Genomic DNA, 10,733 nt, shown 5'->3' on the forward strand with positions numbered 1-10,733 from the left:
TTCAGCATCCGAAATGCATATTATTGTTTTACCAGTTTCATAATTTACTTAATGGAATGTCCTTGTAATTTACAAACATGGGCTGCACTGTTCTTAACCGTGGGTTGAAACGTTGCACAGCAATACCTGGTTATGCAATAAGTGCCTGATGATTGTTGCAATACATTTTCTTCTACCTCTGATTCTCAGCTCTTCCAAGAGTCATATAAGACCAGAGTTATTTGTTTTGCTCTTTTCTAAAGTCCCTTAGACTTACCAGGCCAGGTGAAAGTATGTTGTTTTTTTTCCTGTTATCAGCCATTTTAGGATGAGACTAGACATGTTAATTCTATTTTTTTGTCCTTCTTTTCAGCTTCTATCCTGAAGTGTCAATCATTTTATTTTAGCCTTTGCCAGGGGTAGGGAACTCTGGCTCACCAGCTGTTGCTAAACTACAACTCCCGTCCAGGCATGACGGGAGCTGCAGTTTCACAACAGTTAGAGAGCCAAGATTCCCTACCCCTAGCCTATGGTATAAAGACTTTGTGGGGGTTTAAATGAATGCATAGAAGCTCAGTATGGCTAGAAAAGCCATAACCGAAAAAAAATGCTGCAGCAATCATAAGTCCTGGGCAGGGATAGAAAGGAAGACAAGTTTTATTTTTTACTGACACCCTTTATTTTACCATATAATGTATTACACAGCCAGAAAAAAAATATTTGTAGGCCAGGCGAAATGCCTATATGAGGGGGTAGGGGGGCTAACTACCAGGGAATATGCCTATGGGAGGGCTAATTACCACAGGCAATGACTACATAGGAGGGGGGCTAACTACCAGGGAAGATGCCTACATGGTCAGAGACTAACTACCAGGGGAGATGCCTACATGTGATGGAGGGGACTAACTACCAGGGGAGATGACTATATGGGGGCGGGGGGTTGTAACTACCAGGGAAGATGTCTATATGGGAGTAGGGGGGATAACTACTGTCATAGTAGCTAGCAGAATCCCCCTCCATCACCCGCACTCCCCCGTGCAACAACCTCATCATGCTATCTGTCATAGTAGCTAGAAAGAAGAAGCCCCCTGTGATTCACTCAAGAAGACACTCCCTGTGAGGCATTGGCTGTAAGATTATAATATGTAATATCGGCCTTTGTACAGTGGATTTTATTGTGTGTGAGAGGGAGAGGTGTAAACTAGTACTGTTTGTATTTTTTGAGTTACTATGCTGAAATTGGTCAGTAGCAGTGTGGTGTACAGGTGTGGGCTCTGGACACATTAATTGTAAGGTCTTATATACACTTTCTTTGTTTCACGGATGTGCCTTCCCTGGAAGCCCTGTAATGGAATTCCCCCCCCCCCCTTCCCCGCATAGCTTCATATGTCAATATGCTGGAAGCGGGGAAAGTCTTTGAATATTCGTGGCACTGGAATGAAGCAGCCGCACATCTCCACTACAGGGTTTCCACAGATGCCATGTGTGGGCCTAACTCATAAGATATTGTCTATATAGCTAATTGTACTATATGCAGTTTAGATGTAGGTTGTGTTAACATGGTTGGCATCTACCACTATATGCGTAAGTATATGGGCAGATACTGGTAGTTGTATAGTGGATTTTATTTATTATCGCTTTTTTGTTTTTGTTTCACCTATTAGTGGTGTTCTGAGGTCACTTCCACACTAAGCCTACACAGAATTATATATTCTGATCTCCCAGAAATCATCCAGTTTACAATGCACCTAGGACCCCTTCCACCTACAAAACTATAGTTAGTGCATGCGGGGAATTGTGGATGCAAACACTACAACTCCCAGCATTTATTGAAGTCTGCAGCCCTCAGGATATGCTAGGATTTGAAGTACAAATTAAGAGACAACTCAAGGGGTTTTCCCCCTGGCAGGGGGACACTGAGGGACACCGAGCAATTGGCTAATAGACTGTGGTTTAAAGTAAGGAATTTTATGGCTCAATAAAACCTCTTATTTCTGTGGCTATAAAAAGGCCATCCAGATAAATCTTTAGACCCATAAGGGCCTTATAATATGGGAAGATTATTGTGCGGAAAATGGTCAAATCGTTCGAATTTAAACAATAATTGTCCAGTGTAATTGCAGGCAACAATCGAAAAATTGTTTATGTGTCGTCGATCATTCACTTAGATCTGACCCTAAAATCGTTGTTAATCATTCGCTGTTGGTTTGCTGTAATTCCTCATTTGTTCACTAATTGACGCATAAACAGACAGCCCTGGCACACCCACATAACCAAACAACTAAGGCGAGTGTCCAGCGCTGCCGAGCTGCGCTGGAAGTCCCACTCCGAGGAACACTTCCAGACATACAGGCAAGTACTCCTTGATTTCAAATCTGCCCTCAGCTCTGCTAAACAGGACTACTTTACTTCCCTCATATCCTCCTTATCTCACAATCCTAGGCAACTGTTTAACACCTTCAACTCTCTTCTCCGCCCCCCACTGCCACCCCCCATCTCTCATCTCTGCTGAGGACTTTGCCACATTCTTCAAGCAGAAAATCGATGACATCAGAGTAAGCTTCGCCTTACAGTCCCCTCAGCCCCCCTCATGCCCATCCAGTGCTCTTCCCCACTAACTCACCTCTCCACCATCATGGAAGAACATCTCTCCAAACTACTCTCCACATCACATCTCACCACCTGCGCACTTGACCCAATCCCATCCCACCTTATACCCAACCTCTCCTCAGCACTTGTCCCAGCACTAACACATCTCTTCAATCTATCACTAACTTCTGGAATCTTCCCATCTCCATATAAACATGCAACCATCACACCCATCCTTAAAAAGCCATTCCTTGACCCTACTTCCTTATCCAGCTACCTCCCCATCTCGCTTCTCCCTTTTGCCTCAAAACTCCTAGAACAGCATGTCTACCATGAACTAGCCTCCCACCTTGCATCCAACTCGCTTTTTGACTCCCTGCAATCTGGCTTCCGCCCCCACCACTCCACAGAAACCGACCTCACCAAAGTGGCCAATGACCTGCTAACTGCCAAAACCACACGCCAATATTCTGTGCTCCTTCTCCTTGACCTATCTTCTGCCTTCGACACAGTCGACCATTCTCTCCTCTTACAAATTCTCTCATCCCTTGGCGTCACTTGCTCAGCCCTCTCCTGGATCTCCTCTTACCTCTCCAACCGCACTTTTAGTGTCTCCCATTCTCACACCACCTCCTCTCCTCGCCCGCTCACAGTTGGTGTTCCCCAAGGCTCTGTACTTGGGCCTCTTCTCTTCTCCATCTATACCTCTGGCCTGGAACATATCATAGAATCCCACGGGTTCAGGAACCACCTCTACGCTGATGACACTCAGATCTACCTCTCTGGTCCGGATGTCACCTCTTTGCTATCTAGGATTCCAGAGTGTCTGTCAGCCATATGTTCCTTCTTCTCTTCCCGCTTTCTAAAACTCAACATGGACAAAACAGAACTTATCATTTTTCCCCCATCCCGCTCTACCCTGCCGTCTAATCTGACAATCACTATCAATGGCTGCACTTTATCCCCTGTCCCCCAAGTCTGCTGCCTTGGGGTCACCTTTGATTTGGCCCTGTCTTTTAAACCGCATATTCAGGCCCTGACCACCTCCTGCCGCTTTCACCTTAAAAACATTTCCAGAATCCGCTCTTTTCTCACCCCTGACTCCACCAAACTGCTGGTACATGCTCTCATTATTTCCCGCTTGGACTATTGTAACATCCTCCTCTCTGGCCTTCCATCTAATTCCCTTGCTCCCCTCCCGTCTATCCTTAACTCTGCCGCCCGACTAATTCTCTTTTCCTCTCGTTTTGCCTCTGCCTCTTCCCTTTGCCGATCCCTCCACTGGCTCCCCATTGCCCAACGTATTCACTTTAAATTATTGACCATGACTTACAAGGCCATCCACAACCTGTCCCCTCCGTACATCTCCGACCTGATATCCCGCTACCATCCCTTCAACCTTCGATCCTCCAGTGACCTCCGTCTGCGCTCCCCCCTTGTTCGTACCACGCACAACCGCCTCCAAGACTTTGCCCGAGCCTCCCCCATACTCTGGAACTCGCTACCCCGACACATCCGGCTCTCATTCACCATCAAGTCCTTCAAAAGTAACCTAAAAACCCATCTCTTCAAACAAGGCTACAACCTACAATAACTCTGCATCACACTTGAATGGCTGCACTTTACCTCCTGTTTCTCTCCCATTACCCTATAGATTGTTACCCCTGTTGCCTTTGGAATTAAGTGCGCTCTATAAATAAATAATAATAATAATAATTGTTCAGTGAAATTCCAAATCATTCCTTCTTTGGCTATGTTCACACAATGTCAAAAATATTGAAAAGGCGGCCGATTTCCATATTTAAAAAAACGTCCATTTTAGCCGAGATTTAACTAACTGCAATGGCAATGCATTGAAGTCAATGGGAATACAGACGTCCAATATAACGGACGTTTTTGCCGCGGGTGTCAAAATAATGAACATGATCATTATTTTTGGACGTCTTGTGCAAACTGCTGACGTTTTTTATTAGTAGTTCACACAGTTTTTCTTTTGTCACTGTTCTTTCTCCGTTTTAATATTAAATTCAATGGACTTTTCAATTAAGCCACACCCAAAGGCCAATTAGTAACCCCAAACTATAATAATGTACAAACACCAGTCATTGCACTAAGGGGAGGCCAGGCTGCTAAATGATGTCCGTTATTTTAGACTCAAAGTAACGGACGTCATTTTAAACGGAGCTGAAAAAAAGTTGCGTGAACATAGCCTTTTGCTTGGATCAGATGGAGTTAACAATGACAGTAATGATCGTAACTAACGACTATCGTTCTGTGTAATATGGTGAACAATTTCAGGTTAACAATAAACGATCTCGCTTGCGTTCATTTATCATTAAAAATCGCTTTGTCTAATAGAACCGTAAGTGCCTCTGATTTCATATACAGATATCTATGATATATTTTGTCAGATTCTGTATAAACACAATAGAAAATAAAATGTGGTATGCTCAGTTGGGAACTGTGATATAGAGCTATTCTCTGCCAGAAGTATCGCTTATGTAATAAAACATCTATATACCATATAGAGCAATATAAGGTGGCTCACATAATTTTGATGTCTCTGTAGTTTGGGATATTAGGGACTCTGTATGCCTGTGTACAGTCTTCCTGATAAACATCCCGATACTCCATGCTAAATGTGGATGTGACCTTAACTTACCTTTTACGTGAATTTTTTTTTTACTATGCAACTGAATTTGAGACTATACATATATATTTTTTTTTTTTTTTTCAAAATATAAATGTTATATTTGTTCACTATACAAAATAAGCAACAGCATTGAACTTTGGCAAAGGCAACAATTTTTATGATACATTGATTCAATCTAGCATTCTTTTGACCACATGCACTTCAGTAACCTTGCATCAAACACTGAAAAAATCAATTCTTTTAAGTTATCAGATTTAATGAGCATGTTAAATTTGAAAATGATATGTTTATTAAAATGACTGTGCTTTAATTACTAAATCATTTTTCAAGATAGTATATTTACTTTGCTATTTTTTAATGATATAACAAGGCACTGTAATTTTAAGTTCATGATTTTTAACCTCTTATCATCAATTGACGTAACTGCATGTAAAGTTCTAAAGGCATCTTCCCACATCTGAACGTACAGATATGTATTTGTCTTTGTTTAAATTTTTATTTGAACTTTCATACCAGAACAAAAAAACAAATCAACAGTATATATGAAATAATGCAAGTTTGCAATTTACATTCATTATTTTTCGTTATCATGCTGCAAAACAAAGCTACACTTACCAGATATCCAGGTCCAGTCTCCTGAAGGCAGCTTTTTGGTTTGCATTTGCACTTTTTTGCATGGCACCTGCACTTTTATGCACGGCACTTTTCACATACTCACATTGAGATGTATATCAAATGATAAATTTTTTATTCAAGATAATCAGGCATTCATCCTTTTCTGGTATCATTAATAAGGCACTCACCTTCTATGGTATTCTGCATAAACTCTAATAGATAAATCATGTACTTTGATAATTCACAGTATATGTATTATAACAAATACATGCTGCCCTCACTTCTGCCACTTACCATCATGGCGTCCGGATGTTGTGCTTTCTCCTGCGCATGCTCCGGAATCCCCCGCCGTCCGCGTCATTCTGACTTTCGGTGATGGTGCTTCGGCACGTGATGACGTGGGACGTCCTGAAGTGTGACGCGGGCGGACGCAACGGTAAATACATCCGGAAACTATCATCGCCCCAGGTGAGACTTGGCATATAAAAGGGCCCTCCACTCTCCCACTGCATCGCTCCTGGACAAAGCGGCAGCGAAACACGTTGGCGTGTGGAGGTGTGGAGTCAGGACGCATGGCCACTGGGTCGGTATAGGGTGAGGAGTGGGATGAACTTGGATGTGTTGGGGCCTTTTTAGGTCTGAGTGCAGACACCGGGATTTACTGTAGTGTATTTATTTAGGGACAGGTGCAATACTGCACACTGATCATTTGCTTACAAGGGCGTTGTGCAATATAGGCAATATACTGGCTAATGTGCAATATCATATTGCTGCTCCCTTACTATATAGTGTTAGGTTAGTCTGCTGTTAGTACTATATATTTGGACTTATTTATATTTTTTATTAAGGTCTATTCATTATTCCCACAAATCTACCTCATCTGTCATTCATACAAATCTACCTCATTTAAATGTCTATTGTGTATGTGTTTTTATGGGGGAACTGATTTTTGGTTGAAATAAAATTTATGAATTATTTAAATTATATTTGTGGACAATATATTTCTTTGGGGTTTTTGATGTAGGTGTTATATTGGATTGTAAAAATCTTAATTTGTACTATTTGAGGAAAAGTTTGATGTTCTTATGTAGGTGTAGCTTTTTAGGATGGTTGGAAAAAAAGAGGCTAAACACAAAATGTGTCCATCACACGACTGTCTTCTCTGTAAGTGTGCAGATAACCTGGGAAACTCAGGACTTCCTGATTCCAACAATTCAAACATATTCTGCAATTTATTCATTTTTAATATATGTGCGTAAAATAACAATTTTTCCTCCCTTAATATGTGTGTAGCATTGCTGGACAAGAATTACCAGTGGCTGTGCTCCATGCTTGTTCTAAGACTGCGCCTGTCTTCCTGTGTATTCTTTCTACTTCTGCTGCAAAGACACCCCTGGCCACTAGGGTGGCCAACTGCTAAGGATTTAAAGATGCAGCTTGTCTCCACCTGCTACTGTAATCTGCCATTCCAGAGCCACCTGCACCAATTTAAACCAGCTCCGCAATTTGTCAACTTGGTAAGCACTGTTGTATGCATGCATGGGTCGCATAGACCTATGGATGCAGGCTGCTGCAAAGGGTAAGCGCCAAAGCCGGGTTCTGCCCATTCCTCATCTGTAAGTGTATCTGTGTGTGTGGTGGGCTGTTGCTTGTTTGCTATGTGTGTGTGATGCTGTGTTTGTCTGTGTGTGTGTCTGGTGGGACAGTGCTTGTGTGCTTCTTACCAGTCCTCTGTCAGGCCCGCCCACTTAGCTTGTGGTGCTCCTGTGGATGGTGGGTTGGCTAGCTCCATCCATTGATGCCATGCACCTTGCAGGACGAAAAGATTGCCTACACGGAGCATACAAATTTTTTTTTTTTTTTTTGGGGGGGGGAACTACCATGAAGATTACAGGATAATGCACAGAGGGGAACTACCTACTATATGGGAGACACAGATGTACCTAACTGTTATATGGGAAATTGCAAAGTCCAACTTCTATATGGAGGCATAGAGGGCGCTTGTCTAGTATTTGGAGGCACATATTGAGAATAACTGCTTATATGAAAGCACAGATTCTGTGGAGACATGTTATGACCGGAGAAGTCTTCATGATGGCTGGGGAAGATGGTGAAGAATTTTGATTAGCAAAAATGTCACTTGCAATTCATGGAAGACACCTCCTTGTGAGTCACTGAATATATCTGTACTGTAATCACTTATAAAGCTTGCAGAAGTTGTCAACAGCTGGACCTAACGCTATATGTTAACTAGGGATGAGCGAGTACTAAAATGCTCAAATGCTAGTTACTCAAGTGAAGTATTTTCCGATGCTTGAGTGTTCAATTCGAGTAACAAGTCCAATTAAAATCTATAGGGAGACTCAAGCATTTTTTAAGAGTCTCTTACTTACAGAGGGGTGTCTGGTGCACCTGAGTGATGGAAACACCATGGAAATAAAACTGGAACAGCAAACAGCAGGGGGGAGCATGAATGGATGCATTAAAGACTCCCATGTCCCTAATTCACACCACTTTTACAGACTGACAATAATGTGCACCCAACCCAAGATAAAGTCTAATTTAAAGTGGGGAAAAAGTTTGAAAACACTGTACATTATTTACTGTAATCTGTAAATATCCTGTTTAAATTTTGTATTTTTGGTATACAGCTTTTCTTTGATACACAAGGGTCTGGAGATTCTTTAGAATTCTTCCAGTCCCACTCCAGATCCAAGTGTCAGGGCCGGCTCAAGGTTTTTGTGGGCCCTTGGGCGAGAGAGCCTCAGCGGGCCCCTTTGTATAGCACACCTCGGGGCACACCTACCAAATAAAGTTTGACAAAATACCGAAAAAGAACGTAATCCAGTAACTCACATGTGACGTCTTCTTTGATCTGAGGCGATCGCTCTCCGTTTCCTCTCTGTCTTGCCCAGACCACCATGATGATTTCTTCAAGCTACAATTCTTCTTTTCAGGACCTGTCAGACAAACATCTTAGACTCCGCACATTTCCAGCAACTTCCTTCCCTTTTTCCCACCCATAGGCTTTCATACAGTAGTAATTCTGCTGCTTGGTGTCATGTGCAGTAAAGTAAGGCGGTTTGTAGGTCCCGTGCCCCCATATAGTAATAATGCCCCCATGTTGTGCCCTCCATATTGTAAAAATGCCCTATGTCCCCATAGTAGATGCCCCCTGTTCTGCCCCCATAGAAATATCCGCTGCTCCCCATAGTAATGTCCCCTGCCCCCATAATAATGTCCCCTGCTCCCCATAGTAATGTCCCCTGCCCCCATAGTAATGTCCCCTGCTCTGTCCCCATAGTAATGTCCCCTGCCCCCATAGTAATGTCCCCTGCTCTGTCCCCATAGTAATGTCCCCTGCCCCCATAGTAATGTCCCCTGCTCTGTCCCCATAGTAATGTCCCCTGCTCCCCATAGTAATGTCCCCTGCCCCCATAGTAATGTCCTCTGCCCCCATAGTAATGCCCCCTGCTCTGTCCCCATAGTAATGTCCCCTGCCCCCATAGTAATGTCCCCTGCCCCCATAGTAATGTCCCCTGCTCTGTCCCTATAGTAATGTCCCCTGCTCTGTCCCCATAATAATGTCCCCTGCCCCCATAGTAATGTCCCCTGCTCCCCATAGTAATGTCCCCTGCCCCCATAGTAATGTTGTCTGCCCCCATAGTAATGCCCCCTGCTCCCCATAGTAATGCCCTCTGCCGTGCCCCCATAGTAATGCCCCCTTCTCCCCATAGTAATGTCCCCTGCTCTGTCCCGACCCCCTTAACAAAAACCGAACCCCCTGGGCCCCTTACTCTTTCTCAAAACCCCCTACCCCACCCCCCTTCGCTCAAGAATACTCACCACAGTCTCTGCCGAAGCTCTGTCCTGCTTGCAAGCTGGAGGCGGGAGCTGACGGCAGCCTGGCACAGTGGCACGGGCCGGGTGCCAGAAAAACGCTGGGCCTGCATTATGACATGACGGGCGAGTGCCGAGGGGGCCCCTAGAGGAGCTGTGGGCCCCGGCACTTGCCCAAGTACGCCGGGTGCTGACGCCGGCCCTGCCAAGTGTGCAGGTTAAAAAAATGTGTGCACGGGCTAGAGGCATTTGGCGTAGTTAGACTAAATTGTCATTTTACATTAGCTTGCACTGTTCTCTTCATGCCAGGGGTGGCGAGCATTTGCTCCACACTCATAGTTTTAGTTTTGTATTAAGAATTTACCTTTACTGTAACCAGCTGTATTGAACTAGAGGCAGGGGTGATTGTAGCCTCTCTGCTGCCCGAGGCGAACTATAGGATGACTAAGGCTGCATTCCCACGTTCCGTGATCCTGACGGATCACGGACGTGGAATGCCGGTACCGGAGACCCCTGCGCCCGGACAGAATCTGTAATTAGATGCTGGGAGCGGGGGAGACTGTATTCATAAGCGCCGCGCTGTAGTAACAGCACCGCGCGGCTGATTCAGTACAGCGCGGCGCTTATGAATACAGTCTCCCTCGCTCCCAGCATCTAATTACAGATGCTGTCCGGGCGCGGGGGTCTCCGGTACATGGTACAATCAGTGGCGGATTATAATGTGGGCGGCCGCCCGAACCACCCATATTATAATCTGCCACTGAATGCCGCCCCCATGATGACAGCTGGTGGCGCCGCCTGAGGCAGACGACTCAGGTCGCCTCATTATTGCGGCGCCACTGACTAGAGGACTTGGAGATAAAGTATTGGATACAGAAAGACAATCTGTTTTCTGTTTTTCTCACTGCATAAAGTGGTGTAGTGGACTCAAAAAAAAAAAAAAAAAAGAAAAATTGGATCCCAAAAGAGCAATTTTGTTCTGGTAGAGTGAGATCTGCCATGGAGACTGTTGGAGTTCCGCTGGTCCTGAGGAACATAGAAACCTCAACTAAACAGA

Source organism: Dendropsophus ebraccatus, chromosome 2, assembly GCF_027789765.1.
Source record: "Dendropsophus ebraccatus isolate aDenEbr1 chromosome 2, aDenEbr1.pat, whole genome shotgun sequence".
NCBI classification, from domain to species: Eukaryota; Metazoa; Chordata; class Amphibia; order Anura; family Hylidae; genus Dendropsophus; species Dendropsophus ebraccatus.